The sequence below is a fragment of the Papio anubis genome, chromosome 11 (assembly GCF_008728515.1).
Source record: "Papio anubis isolate 15944 chromosome 11, Panubis1.0, whole genome shotgun sequence".
NCBI classification, from domain to species: domain Eukaryota; kingdom Metazoa; phylum Chordata; class Mammalia; order Primates; family Cercopithecidae; genus Papio; species Papio anubis.
Window position 1 is genome coordinate 55,301,194 of NC_044986.1, and position 15,710 is coordinate 55,316,903.

The window sequence follows — 15,710 nt, forward strand, 5'->3', positions numbered from 1 at the left end:
ATGGCTCTCTGGATATTGTCACACATCCTTCATTGGTGAGTCAATTCTTCTGTCCAAAAGAACTCACGCATGGAACTTAGATAAATATTTTTAACTAACTCACAGATAAGTCTATTAGGGCAATGAACTTACACATGAAAACTTAAAGGAAAAAAAGCTTTACCCCAGTTTAGTATCATTTTGTAATTATTCTAGCCTTGAACCCACAAGGTCAAAAGAACTTATGGATATTTCTCATTTTACCACTAAGTGACAATGTAATTAATTAACCAATAGTTTAATAACCATCAATTGCTTATAGAGTATAAGCTCCATCAGAGCAGAGATGGTACCTTGTGTTTAATATATACTTGTTTAATGAATAAATAAGTAAATAAATGACTTTTTAGTTAAACAGCCAAAATATAATTTAAATATGAAACCAATGTCAGGACTTTGTTGTGCCAGGTATTCTGAGGTACTTAGGAGTCAAACAATCAATTCCACTTGTCATGCGTTGCTGGCACAGCTGAAAACTACCATTTGGCGTGTGCAGGCAGATAGAGATCTTTCAATGGGTTCTTCTTATTTTTAATAAACTGGAAAGATCTTTTTTTTTTTTTTTTTTGCTTTGTTGTTTCAGTCTTCTAAGTAGAATTTATTAATTGGCCTACAAATGTTGGACCTGAGGTATAAAAATGTAAAAGACTCTATTTACATAGGCAAATTAAATTAGAGGTCTGAATTATGATAGATCCACAGAGTTTACTAGTCAATAAAATAGACCCATTTCTACCAACGTAATCTCTATTAAATATTGGTCCTCTAATCAGTCCTGTATGTGGAAGGATCTATTTTTTCTAGAGTATGAAATAACGGTAGTCTTGGTCTACCTTCATAATTCTGATGTTTTGTGCCACTGGAACTGCCTGGGATTCCAATTATAGCTGTTGAGCTCCCTCTGGACATAGCTGAAGCTCTGTTGGAGGTAGACCACACCAAAGATCGCAGCCAGGCTTATTTAAATGTTGTTGCTATAGTAGTCACTGACTTGGTAGCCCAGGCAGTAACCTTTTCCATGGTAATCTGCAATGACAATCCCTTATCAAAGCAGGATCCTCACTTTGTTGTGTACTCATCCCCCCAAGGACTGTGCTTAAATGCCTTCAGCAAGTAGCTCAGTTTTCCCCTCTGCCATCCATCATCCCTTTCATCTTCATAATTAGTTTTGATAACTCTTCCAACTCTGCAGCCTGAACCATCTATATTGTAATCCCCCAATTTAGAGATTGAGACTATTCAAAATTGCATTGTATCCTGAATCTCAAACTCTAGTTCACAAGTAAATGTCATTCATGTTGAGATGGAAATAATGAGTAAAATTAGAGAGGAGTAAAATTCAAAAGGAAAAATTATCCTTTTGAATATTGAGAGAAATAAGTATGTCTTAACAAACAACAGTGAGTAAAAGAGAGTGCAAAAGCCATTCAACATGGCAAGGTAAACGGTAACAGAGTAGAATCAAGAGTTCAGAGTCAGGAGATAGGCAGTAGAGGGCATTAGGAGTTTTGGAAGTCACACTAAGAAGTTTGGCCTTTATCTTAAAGCTATTGAAGGCCTTTCAGCAGGGTTGTAAGAAGATAAAATTTGTGATTTTTGGAAACATAATCTGCCTCTAGAATGGAGTGGGGATTTGAATAAGATAAGGCATGTGGCCAAGAGCCCTGTAGGAAGATGTTGTAAGAATCTGATGAAGACATATTGGTGACCTGAGCTTGAGTGTGGCAGTAAGAATGACGAGAAATGGATGAACTGGAAAGAGTTTCAGGAAAGATAATTGGTCAGCATTGGTGATAAATAGAATCAAAGGGTGAGAGAGAGAGACTTGCTAGAAATGATTACCAATAAGTGGTTTAGGCAACTGGATGATGGAAGACAGCGTTTAGTTCAATTTTAGAGAAGTTTGAGGCAGCTGTCAGAAATCCAAATAGAAATACCCATAAGACATTTAAATAGTTGTATCTGGAACACAGAAGAAAGGTTTGAGTTAGAGACACAGATTGGGAACACATACGTACATGGATGGTAGTTGAAACAAGAGGATTGGATAAGATGGCTAAGGGAACAAAGTGAGAAAATAACAGTGTTTCTGACTCAGACTTAGCTCTCTAGAAAGCAGACCCTTGGGTAGAAGCTGCTCTCCTACCATTTTCTTTTTTTTTTACAGAGTGCAATCACATGGAAGCAGGGATGAAAAGGGGGAATGAGACAAGGAAGAAAAAACAAACTAACAGAAGCTTGTTTTACCCAGTTGAATGCTGCTTAATATTAAGTGGGACCATTCTTCAAGAGACCCAAGCTCATAACTGGGTGGGGAAGGAGTCAGAAAGGAAGCCTGCATCACCCCCAAATCCTCCATTGGTCAAATATTTGCCCTAGTGACATTAACTTTTTCACCTTTTCCACCCTTCAATACACATATCTCTGCTTTTGAGTTGCTCCTTGCGTGGTTGGCAGCTAGGATCTATAGCATCTTATGAATCACTGGCCACAGGAAAGCCACAAGTTCGGAAGGCAAGAAGCTCACAGTGGGCATGAAGGCACTGCTGGTCAGACCCATGTGAATTTAGTCAGGCAGTCACTAGCAAAGCCCATCCAAAGCTGGTCACCATGGTAGTGGCAGGAGTGAAACAAGGAGGCAAGGACTTCAGAGACTGGTAAAGCCAAGAAGGCCCAAGTTGGTCGATAAAAAATAAATGCATTCTCTAGGTCAGATGTCTGTCTAATACTATAGTATTAGTATTAGTAATAGTATTAGTATTGGTACTGACAAATACTAATACTTACGGGATGCGCAGAGGAAGAGAAGTGGTAAAGGAGACTAAACATGGGTAAGAAATAACTGCTAGAAAGATGGAGGCAAGGGAGTGACTGGAAATGAGGAATGAATAGCAAGTGGAAAGACAGGTGTGCTACATTCTAGCAAGATGAATGATTCTCCCAAATTTTCCAACTTTGTACCATTGTTAATTATGTTCTCTCTTCATGAAGTATCTTCTGCTCAACTCCATTCCTCCCAATCTGTCCTTATAATTTTACCCATTTAGCAAGTAATGAATCACCTCACTCAGCAAGTTTTTCATTTTCTTCTCCATTCAAACCAGAGGTCATTTCCCCTAATCAATCCACTTATAGCACTTACAACACCTTTCCCTTTGGGGGTGTTGTTACCCATGTATATGTTTTAAACTTTTGGTCATCTTTGTTTCTCCTTCAATGCTTTGGCAGTCATAAGGGTCCTCAGGATATTTGTTGATTATAAATGACATGAAGGAGGAAACAATCATTGAAAAGCTATGCTCAGAGGTTAATCAGCTAGTTAATATTTCACAGGGCTAAGTTCCATAATGATTATCCCTTAAGTCCAGAGTTTAAGAAGGCAATGAGTTTTCAAGGCCAGAAAGTGAGAATGAGCTGGGATTTTCTCTTTGTATCTTCCTCTGCCTCAATTTTTGCCTGTGTCTTCTATTTTCTCTTATTTACCCTTTACTATTTACTGCTATCTCCTTTCTTCATTCTTCATGGCTATCCCTCATTCTCTCCCCCTTTCCTATTAAGCCCATCTGTCCTTTCTCCTTCCTCCTTTGCCTTCCCATTTTTAGAGGTTTTTTAAAGTACCTATTATGTATAAGACATTTAAAGAGAAATTACTGACCTGAAGGAAAAGGAAATATAATTGAACACAGACATCTTGATACAATTTTTATCAAGAATCTTCTATCAATACCTTCTATTTCTGCTTTCTCTTCTCCTGCCTCTTGCCACCCTCATTGTTGCCTCCAATTCCTGACAAATGCAGGTGATTTTGATCAGTCAAGTACACTATAGTTTTGGGTTTTCAAGCTCGAGCTTCAACCACAAGCAGGCCTTTGTGCAAGGCCAATTCTACCACTTGCCAGCAGAGTAACCCAGGGCAATTAATTAAGCCTCAGTTTCCTTATAAGGAAAATGAGAATAATAATAATATTTACTTCATAGTACTCTTGTGAGATTTAGAAATAATGACATAACTGTCTGGTACAGAGGTATATATAGTTCAATAAACAAAACTATGATAATAATAATCACCATAGTATATCATCATTATTAAGTCACAGTCTATATTTTACATTTGAAAACAAGATTTGGGATGATTATAGCTGCTAAAAATCATAGACAATGGAACAAAGCTGTTTATATATCATGTGACTTTTAGTAGGGGTAGGAATGGGTAGAGGAATTATCTCACTCTATGGGAACCAATATGGGAGCATTTGACTGAATTTGAATGGGTGAGAGGCAATATTCCACTCTTCATTCTTCTAAACTTCCATGTGTCCCCTTACAATGACTAAGTAAAGTATGTCTTCTCAAATAAGAAGGGAGAGTGTTTTACGTTTAAATTTAGCCCCACGCTATAAATTTCTAACTCTACCCAGGGACATGGGCTGTTTCTGTTTAAAAGATACCACAAAAGGATCAGGCTAATGTTTTTCCAGACTGTGTTTTTGGTATGCTATTGGCACTGTCAGTCCCTATGGTTACACATTCTGTTAGCCAGAGCACTTCCTTCAAGCAAGCAGAGGGATAGGAAACAGAATGGAGGAGGCAGCAGAAAAATGGCCAGCAAGCAGTCTTGTCAGAAAAAGTAATGGGGTTCAGAATGATGGATGAAAGAATGACTTGTGAAACAGAGACGGGCAAAGGCAGGAGGAATAATAGCATGTTGAAAAGACTCTGGAATAAAGGGAGAAAAGAAAGCATTTACCAAAAAAAAAAAAAAAAAGAACATAGTGGTAGGGGTAGAAATAGTAACTAAAACAAAGACAGGTTGCAATGAATTTTGTTTTCAGTTCCTAAATTATTACGTGGAGAAAAAAGGACATTTAATTTGTAAACTTAAGACATTTGAAGCTATTTTAATGCTCAAAAATTTACTTTCTAAAATTTGGATGTTAAACCTGCCTAATGATATAGAGTCCCCATACCTCCAGCCCCAGAGAAATAGTTCTTCAGCTTTTTGGAATCGTGAGACACTCTTAATAATCGAATGAGGAGTTGTAAACCCTTCTCCCTAGAAAAAAATGCACTTATAAACAAAATATTACATGGATAATTTTAGTGGTTTATGGACATGGACACACTCGTCTATTCATGGATTCTAATATTCTCTGTTATAGAGACTGAAATAAAATCTCTTATTCTCATTTGACTAATGGCTTTGCTGAAAGACATCACTATTTTCCGAAAAGAATAGTGACATCTTCAAATGGTAAGCCTTGGGAAGAACAGCAAATTTCTACTTAATCTCAAACTCTAAAAAAAATTAAAACCTTCACCCTGTTTATGTTATAATACAAATTAAATATAACATTAGCAGGGCTGTCAGATTGACTTGACAACCTCTGCCTATGTGTTTTCTCTAAGGGCCCGACTTACATAAGAGAAAATAAAAATTGTGCATTTCAGCTGTTCTACTTTATGTAGATTGCTTGTCTAGTCAGAGGCAAGGTGTCTTCAGGGAGAACAGGGCACAGAGGATATAAGCTGGAGGAGGCAAGGCGGAGAGAAATCGGGCCAGAGAGGGACTAGGAATTAGAGAGAAATTTAGAAACCTCCTGCACGTGGTGAATAAATAGTGAACATAGGAAGTACAGACAATTAAAATCAGGAAATAGCCAAAACACATAATCAATTTGATATAAGGACTTTGTACAGAGTAAATCTTAAGACCCAAAAACAAAATTTAAGGAATTATGAATTGCTAAATGCAATGTAGGATCCTAGATTGAATCTTAGGATAGAAATAGTTCATCAGCGCAAACACTGGGGAAAGCTGAATAAAGTTTATAATCCAGTGAATAGTATTGTCCCAGTGTTAGTTTCTTAATTTTCGGAAATGTATCATGATTATGTAAGATGCTGACATTAGGGGAAGTTGGGTAAAGGTTTACTGCAACTCTACTATCTTTGTAACATTTCTATACATTAAAATAATTTTAAAGCAAAAGGTTAACATTTTTAAAAAGGAATTCTGAATACAGAAATTGAAATAGATCTTGAATACATTATTAAATAATCAAACATGGTTTCAGAAAACTAAGTGCTAATCCATCCCACTTTGAAAGAAAGATTTCACCTGGTTCCTCAGCCTGCCCTGGCATTTTGTCTTCCTGTTGTCATAGCCCCACTTTACATCTAATCTGACTCTTTTTACCAGGCTTCATTTCATCCACAAGGAAAGAAAAACGCCTGGGTGACCATGCCTTACTTAGCCTTTCATATTCTCGATTTAGCATTTCTATTTCCTGAAGCAAAGAGATTCCTCTTTAACCTTTCTCATCAATGAAATTAATCCAGCAATTAATCATTTCTGTTCTTTTCAAGCTTGTTTCAAAATTTCAGTTCCTCCTAAGATCCTATCTATGCACATTTGGTTTCATTGGGTGGAAAAATATCTAATGTGGACTATTAAATGAATGTCTTGGTGTGTGAGCAGTAGGGGAAGAAAATGCTGCTTTTCCAATGTTTAAGGAATGATATTGGCTGGCTTAATAAAAACAGATTCATTGAACATTTTTATATACTCCAATACAACAAATATGTATTGAAAGCCTTTTACAAGCCACATGATGGAAAAACAAAGATAAATGAAATCCCTAACTTCAAGGAGAGTCCATCCTAGGGAAGACACAACACAGCCTAGTAGAGAGGCAATTTCAGTGTGTTAATTGCTATTAGAGAAGTATAGTATAGGGTCTGATGGGATTGTATAAGAAAGGCACTGGGACTATGGCCAAATGCACATTCAATCATTCTTTTACCAAGTTTTAAACTTATGAAACACACTGAAATAGTGCTTTCCCATGGCTTTTTTAACAGATGCTTTTTCCCTACACACAAAGGATCTTTAAATTGTTCTACTCTAGACACAAAGCATCTGTGACATGCCATTTTCTGTGAAACACATTGTTGCATTTTTGTCTAACATGTTATTTTCCCAATGACTATTTATCAACTGCTCTATGTTTGTCTAATGAACAAAAAGTGCAAGGCAAGGAAATAAACCTCAGTAAAACAATAAAAAGGCAACCATGCATCATCGATTTAGCAGGGGAGGAAAGGAACAAATAAAAAGAGCACAGAGACTCAGTTGGTTCTGAATACCAGGAAACGGCATCTGTGTTTCTCAACAAGTAAACAGCATGAACTCTGCCAACTAGTTGGAAGCACTGAGAAAAAATAAAAAGTCAGCCAAGTTTTAATTTAAAAAAAAAAAAACAAAACTATTCAGCTGTATTCAGGTGATCCAATAGGACACAGTCACAATCAAGAGGCTAAAAAAAGTAGCAGTGATAAGATTATACACACAGTACAAATTCCTGCCCATACACAGTAACTTGTTTTACCATTACCACTAATTCAACCAAGGCAAATATTTTAATATCTAGAACCACTCATGTATCAGTCAGCTTGGATTGCCATAACAAAATACTATTGACTTTGGAGTTTAAACAACAGAAGTTTTTATTTCCCACAGTTCTGATGCAAATAATGAGTAGAAAACAATATAAAATCACAGGTTAAAAGTAGTTTCTGGATACACATCTTCTAAAAGCAATTAACTAACTGCAGCATGTCTAGAGATGTCAGTACCTTAGGCATACCTTCCTGATTATCAAAACGAATAAGGTATCCTAGGGAACCGGCCTATCACACATGGTAGGAAATAATGTAGTAGTAGGATTAGGACTAGGCAAAAGGCAGTGGATGCAAAGACAGTTCTAGTAGACGAATAGTATTTAAAAATCTGAGAAATAGTAACTTTCTAAACTTACATTCAAATTAAAATAATGTATTGATTTTCTGAAGGTAGCTTTGGAAGCATATTTAAAGGCATATTATGAGAACATGTGTGTGTGTGTGTGTGTGTGTGTGTGTATTTCCCCAGTTCTATCCTGAATGTCTGGAGTGCCTTAAGGTGGCACATTTTAACCTCTCAAATCTAGGCACCCGTATTTATTATGCAGTATTGTAATTGCATCAAACTAATCTGGTTCAACTTTTATGTAACAAAGTTGTGAGGTTTTTTTTTCCGGTTTCCATGGACTCCAGGTTGAAGGTCACCTAACCTGAGCATGTCCGGATGAACCAAGTGTGCGACCACAGGTGGAGCCTAAGTGCTCTGACAAGAGTGACGACTGAATTAAGAAGCAGACACCATATGGCAGGATCCAGGGGCCAATCAGATACAGTCATGTCATCAATCCATGGCAGGATCCAATCAGATCATGCTTCTTGGCATCACCTCATTGCAAAATTCAATCAGATCACATCTCATTACCCTATGCTTATACAACTTGACCCAGCCCCTAGTTCAGGGAGATACTGGTTTGGGAACTATCTCAATGTTTTCCTTACTTGTTATAAGTAATAAAATCTCCTTACTAAATGCTCCTTGGTCAGGGTCATTAGGCTTATACTCACCAAGTGACCAACCCCCCCACCACTGCCAATTGTGTAAGTAACAGAATGTATTGACAAATATTTTTCCATAACTTATTAAAGTGAAATGAAGTAAAATATATAATACTTTAACAAAGAATGATTTTTTAATGTGAGAAAAGGAACTCTAGCACAAACACAAATATAGCTCATAAATTTGGACAATGTACTTAACATCACTAGTAATCAAATTCCTCAATTGTAAAATGAGGACGTTAAAAATATGATCTCTTAAGATTCCTTTGAATTTTGAGACTACATGTCTTTTTTATATGATTGAACTTCTAAGTATAAAGACTGCAGAGACTCTTTGATTAGATAAAACGTTAAGCATTTTTAAAAATATTCTAACTTAAAAATACCATTTTATTTTTTGTACCATTTACATGTTATAATTTCTCCCATTTTTTTGTGATTTTCAAGTTTAATATATTACATGTAATACTATAAAAATAAATTGAAGTTTTAAGGAAAGTCCATTATTATTAAAAGTTTACTACTCTGAGTCTGGGCTTTCTGACAATAAAATATACCAGAGCAAAAGCCCAAGAAAGTACAACAAAGAGGTATACTAACTGACAAAATAGCTGCTGCAACATGCCACAGGCACTTCAGGCCTAACATTTCTGAAAAAAGCATGGAACGCGTGGATTCCCAGGAAAAAACTGCCTCAGATCATTCGTAACAGGAGGAAATAGTAAGTGACCTCTCTAACAACACTTACTAGTAGATACTACATCTTTCCCACGGCATTTTTGTTTGTTTGCATGTTATTGAGAAGTTTGCATGTTATTGAGAAGAGGCAGTTGTTTTTGAACAAGTGAGGGCAACCTATACCCCTGCATCAGTACTTTGTGGCTGAAAACCCTCCCTCCGAAGGCTACCCATGTCAAAGCAGGTGGAGACCTCACAGCGCACTAATAATGTGTCATACTTAATGAAAGTTCTTTGTCTTAGTGCTTCCAGATGTATAAAAGTTACATAGCCAAAACCTTTTGGGTTCCATGGGATATGTGGGTTGCTAGAAAGCAAGCAGCTCTGGTTTGGCATCCATTATCTCTTCGTGGTTTTGCCTTACAGGTGCTTGAGACTGATCAAGGATTGTAAGACATATTGTACCTGGAAGGGCCATGGGAGATGGCTGTCATACTCTCCTTGCATTGTGTGAACAAAAAGGGATATATAGTTTGCACAGCGCTGAGCAGTCGGTAACTGAAGGTGCAAGCGCATGCACAGTTTGTACCCAGGTTTGCCCGTGTAGAATCCAGGGCTATGAATCACAACAGGTTTCTCCCCTTCTTGACATTTCAAATGCATTCCCAATCTTCCAAATGTAAATTCCATTGCACTGCTGTGCTTCAATGTCAGCAACTTTGTCCTCAAGGGTTCGAATGGTTCATTTGAGCTCACTTACATATATACTCTGAGTTTCTATTTCATCAGTCAGCTCCTGGATTTGATGATCTTGTCTTACAAGGTGATCCTCTAACTGGTGACTAGTTTCCTGGAAATTCCGGGCCTCTGAGATATACCCAGAGTCGGGTATAAGGCTCAAACTATGAACAGCCTGGGTCAACATTCTTGTGTGATAGGGTGTTTTCATGGCAACCGAAAGTACGGAATGTGCATGGAATTGGGGCTGTAGGGCAGTCTACATCATAATATGAGGCATCTGTTCTCTGATGAGTATAGTATTGCAGTATTCACAGATGACATTTGCCAAAGGACAGTTCTGGTCCACGGATCTCTTTATCTTCAAATGCCATGGATGCAGCACAGTTGTCACAAGATACCTGTGTCCTTGGACAATCCTTCAGAATGTGAATATTAATATGGAATTTTTGGAAGGGACGCTGGCATTGGGGACAATCCATAAGAGCAAACTCACAATGTGCTTGATGATGCTCAAGATGCCTCAGTTCCATCTTGTGCAAACAACCTTCATTTGGACACTTCACCATCGGAGAAAGAATCTCACGTTTTGCAAAACTGTCTGGAAATAGTTTATTTTCCAGCAGTACTTCATTGTCAACTGGACATTTGTGACCTGCATCCCTTATTGATTTTATGATACAGGCTTTGCGGAACCTATGGCCTCATGGCGTTTGCACTGTTTCTCGTAATGCCGTCAAGCAGATGGGGCATTCATACTTGCTTTCCAGGGGTGGGTCAAACTCTACATCATATCCCTGGATCTCCTCCATAAAGGAACTGGAGAGGTTCCCCGTGCTGGCAGTTCCACCCACACTATCATCTTTTGTTGCAGCGCTACAGGAGCTGGCCATGGCCACACAGTAGTCACTTTCAGACTGGCTGGATCCACAGCCGTTTTCACAGTTTAGCAGACTCATAGTAACTTGATTATCACATGCTTGCTCAAGTGCACTGGGCGGCAGAACCAGGCGGGCAGGGATCCCCGCCAGCCACACGACTCTGATCAGCCAAGGGCTGATAGAGGATGGACATAGACACTACGCTCCGAGAGGAGGCTGCTTGGACCTCAAACTCTGGGGTCAAAGTGTGCCATCGCCACCTCCGAGGGCCGCTGGCAGGCCAGTCCCCAGCTGCGGACGCCATTGCTTCCACCTTCTGTAATTTCTCCCATTTTAAAACATTTTTTCTCACTACACCCTGTGAGAAAGATTCCAGTCTTCACTTTGCAAATGAGAAAACTGAAGAAAAGACAGGTGAAGTGATTTAGTTGAGCTTGTACCACTAGCCAATGAATAAGACTCTGATGCCCTGTTTGAACTAAATCCAGTATTGTTTCTTCACTTGTCTGATAGTATATTCTACTCTTCAGTGCAAACGAATACCATTTTTTAATGGAAAATGAAAAATTATTCTTCAGTCAATTATAGTATTACCTAAGAATTTATTGAATATTTATACTCCTGTGCTGAGCTTTGGCATTATATTAATTAAATCAAAGTCCCTGCAGGATCCCTCTCTAGAAAAAAAATATGAATCTGTAGACATGTTTGTAAAACTGAAGTTTCCAGCACTTTGCAGTATTTTCCACTCACCCACGTTACTCGTTTCTACTCCTCTTAATTTCTACCCTTTTTGTGTACTACCAAACAGAAGATGCCTTCTTTGATATTACCTAGAGTTTACTTACAATTGTGCATTGACTTGAAGTCATGGCAAGAGGTAAACATGCAAGGGGAAGGTATAGTATATGATATGATTACTTCTGTGTGTGTGGCTTCTTGATCCAGATACATGAGAACTGGTTGCTTTGTGTTGCTAAGCTAATTATAGAATAATATGGTTGGCTGAAGAATAATTTTTTAATTTATATATAAAACGATGGAACATAAAGTCTTGCTTGCATGAGCAGCTAGTCAAATAAGTTATAACGATAGTGGACATAATAGAACTTCTGATGAAACATAACAATTGAACAAATAAGAATAATTCACTAAAGGAGATTTCATAACATTATACTGTCTCCATGTGATGGAAAGATCACCTTATCTTTGCATGCTAGACCACTAAGAGTTGACCATGCAGTGTACCAGTATAATTGCTACACAGAGTTTCTGCTCTTTGAAACACTGGGAGCTGAGAAAGGTTTAGAAAAACACATCCTAAACAATATTTATCTTTATTATTGATAGACAATTGAAAATATTGGGAGTTTGAGTAAAGAGTATAGCTTGGTGTTTAAGAGCACAAACTGGGGAGATACATGATATTCAAAATAATGGGCTAAGCAATGAAGGACTAAATTCCTAACAAAATAAACAAGCTAAAGAAAAACAATGTTCTCTATGTCCTGGACTAAGCTGTGACTACAGGGTTAAGATAAAGGGATGGCCTGGACTTGATATATGGGTCACCAATGAGGCTATATAATTGAGAACTCTCATTCCTCTTCTATTAATCATTTGTTAAAATGCATTGAGGAGAACCACATTCTATTCAAGTATCTCCATATACATAAACAAAGCTTTCTAGCAGGTTTCATTTCCAAACCCTTCAGGGAAGACAATTACCTTTCTACTTAGGTGAATTTGGCAACTGAAGTCAGAAGAGTAGCTCCTTTGGAGTCTTGGGGCACGGAATACTGCTAAAAATATAATTCATTTCTTGTGCGCAGGACCCTTTGTATTAAAATGAATTGCTCAGTTTCATTTGTAGGAAAAAAAAACATTTTACACTGCTGAAACACAGCTGAGAGGCATTTTTGTCAAATAATTCTTAGGTATAAGAGAAGATGTATGAAAGTGCTTTCATTAAAAGTTAAGGGTTCCTTTATTAGTATTCACTCTTTGAGGTCACTGGTTTATGGAAAAATTAAAAGGGAAAAATGAAGCAAAGGAAAATAAAATGCTAGTGGCTGTTATGTTTGTTTTCTGTTTTTACAACACTAGACAGATGCTACACATCCCTAGCAGTGCTTACATAATATCAGGTTATATAAGAAAAACCTTACATAATTATTAGTCAGATTATACAGTCTTATGTTTACCATGGAAATATCTATATTCTGCTCCTAAGGCTATGAAATGCTATTTTATGCCTTGAAGGAAGCAATTAATGGACAGGCTAGAAATAAATTTTAATTTCCTTGGAACTTGTAACTAATATTGATGATTTGTTGCATGTCCTAAACTCCTTTGACAACAGAAATAGTTTAAGGCAACTCTACCCACCAAAAAGATATTTATTTACTCTCTATAACATCAATATTTAAATTTTATTCTAGTGTGTTTAACATAGATATAAATGATTCTCTTTTAACTTCAGTATATCCATGTTTTAACTTATTGCTTTATTAATTGAGATCTCTCATTAGAACATTGCGATCTCTTTGAGCTTATTTGGCCTTATTTTACTGTTTGCACTTACATTTGAAAACATTTCTGCAATATGTATTTTGATTTTGCCTTTTATTATATGCATTTTGTTTTACAACATAAATATTGAACTATTACTTTAAAAACTAGATAAAATAACCAAGAGTGATATCAATATTTAAGTAAGCTATTTGTCTGGAAAGATCCTAAGATAAAGTTATCTAAGTAAATTTTGAAATAGCATTCTTTGGAGGTAATCAATGAGACTAAAAGCCATGATTCAAGGAATCTAGCCATAGTTAATAATAATTCAACATTGTTAATGTGAGCTGTGATTGCAACTTGGTCATATCCCATCTCTTCAGAAGGATGAATACACTTGAAGTTTTATTTTGCAATCATACAGAATATTTTCTAGGCATGATAAACACAAATCATGGGTGACAGGCCATGTTATTTTTAGTTCAACTAATGGAACTTGGAATTTTAAGGTTAAAAATGGAGAAGTCTCAGGCAAACTAGGATGAGTTGATCATGCTACTAATTTTCCTTGCCTATTCTGCCTACCTGGGAAGTGAATGTAATGCCCAAGAATATACATTTCAACTTGAAACTATAAAAACAAAAGCTTCATTCAAATAGCAGAACAGATAGAAAAAATGGGTCCTTAATGACCTGTCTGAGCAGCTACATCAGTTTTGAATTGTCTACCCCTAAATTTTATATTAGCTGAGAAAAACAAACCCAGTTTTGCTCAAATCACTGTAGTATTTTCTGTTAAATGCAATGAAATGCATTCCCAATGCTTGGACATATCTAGTTGAATCTAGAGACTTAGATTAATAAACTGAGTCTTGATTGATGAATAAGAATTAACGAGGTGAAGAAAGGCTTTCAGACTGAAGTTGAGCCACAATAGGCACTGCATGGAGTGACTGAAACTCCAATAGAAAACCCACAGTCTCTCTCACATGAAGAAACAGAGGTCAATGTATAGTACAACCACAGCCACTGAAATATAAGTGTGTATTTGAGAGAAAGGAGGGGGCGTTATTTAACAAAAGAGAAATCAAGCAAACACTGAAGGCATCCAGAGGAAAATGATAAAGTTATCTAAGTAAATTTTGAAATAGCATTCTTTGGAGATAATCAACGAGATTAAATGCCATGATTCAAGGAATCTAACCATAGTTAATAATAATTCAACATTGTTAATGTGAGCTGTAACTCACATTAACACAAGGAAACAATAATTCAAATGACTGCTCAATTCTCTTCGGAAACAATGGAGGCCAGAAGACAGTGGAATAAAATCATTTAAGTGCTGAAAGAAAAAAAATCTGTCAACCCAGAATTCTACATCAAGTAAAAATATCCGTCAAAAGTAAAGGTAAAATAAAGACATTTTCAAATAAGTGATGAAAATTTATTATTAGCTGACCTGCACTACAAGAAATGTTCAAGGAATTTCTCAAGGTGATGAGAAATAGTATTAGCTGGAAGCTCAGAACTTGAGGAAGAAATAGAATATGAAGTGGCAAATATATTGGTAAATATAAAAGACACTATCTCCTCTTACTTATTAAAATACATATAACTATTTTTAAAATTATACCATCGTGCTGTGGGATTTAAGTATGTAGATGTAATTCATATGACAACTATAGTATAAAGGATGGAGAGCTGCAGTAAATGACCCTATACATATACAAGGTTTCTATAATTTATATTAAGTAATATTAACCCTCAGCAGACTGTAAAGTTTATTGTATATATTGAGAGATATAGCTAAAAAGTCAATGGATATATCAAAATGGAATCCTAAAAAAATATAAATAATCCAAAAGAAGGAGGAGCAAAGGGTAAAAGAATAGTACAAGCAAAACTCAAATAATAAAACATGCTATCTAAATCTAATCATATCAATAATTGCAATAAATGTTAATGAGCTAAACACGCAAAAATTAGGATTATGATGAAGGATTAACAAGAAAGACTCATAAACGATGAGAATGCACTTTAAACATACACACACCAAATACATTAAAAGTAAATGGATGGGAAAGATATATTATGCAAACAGCAGAAGAAAGTGATGAGAAGGGACTCAATATCAATATCAAATAAGACTTCGAAACAAAATAAAACCATATACAAAAAGGAACACTTTATAATGATAAAAGTTCCATCCATAGGAAAGAAAGAAAAATCATGAATACAGGTATACTTAATAATAGAGCATCAAAATATATGAAGCAAAAAAGAACAGAGCTAAAGGCAGCTATAGATGATTTCATTATTATGGAGATACTGACACTCTTCCCTCAGCATTTGATAGAAGAGCTAGGCAAAATTCAGAAAAGACATAAGTGATCTGAACAA

General features: G+C 36.4%; 1 long non-coding RNA gene and 1 pseudogene across 1 annotated transcript in view; both read right to left on the reverse strand.

Annotated features, from left to right (window-relative positions):
- Positions 1-15,710, reverse strand: part of LOC110744141 — an 86,266-nt gene that overhangs the window by 48,990 nt on the left and 21,566 nt on the right. The window contains exon 4 of the long non-coding RNA XR_002524346.2: positions 873-3,825. This is a non-coding gene — a long non-coding RNA (uncharacterized LOC110744141). The remainder of the gene's footprint in view (positions 1-872; positions 3,826-15,710) is intronic.
- Positions 8,941-10,991, reverse strand: LOC101000649 (annotated as a pseudogene).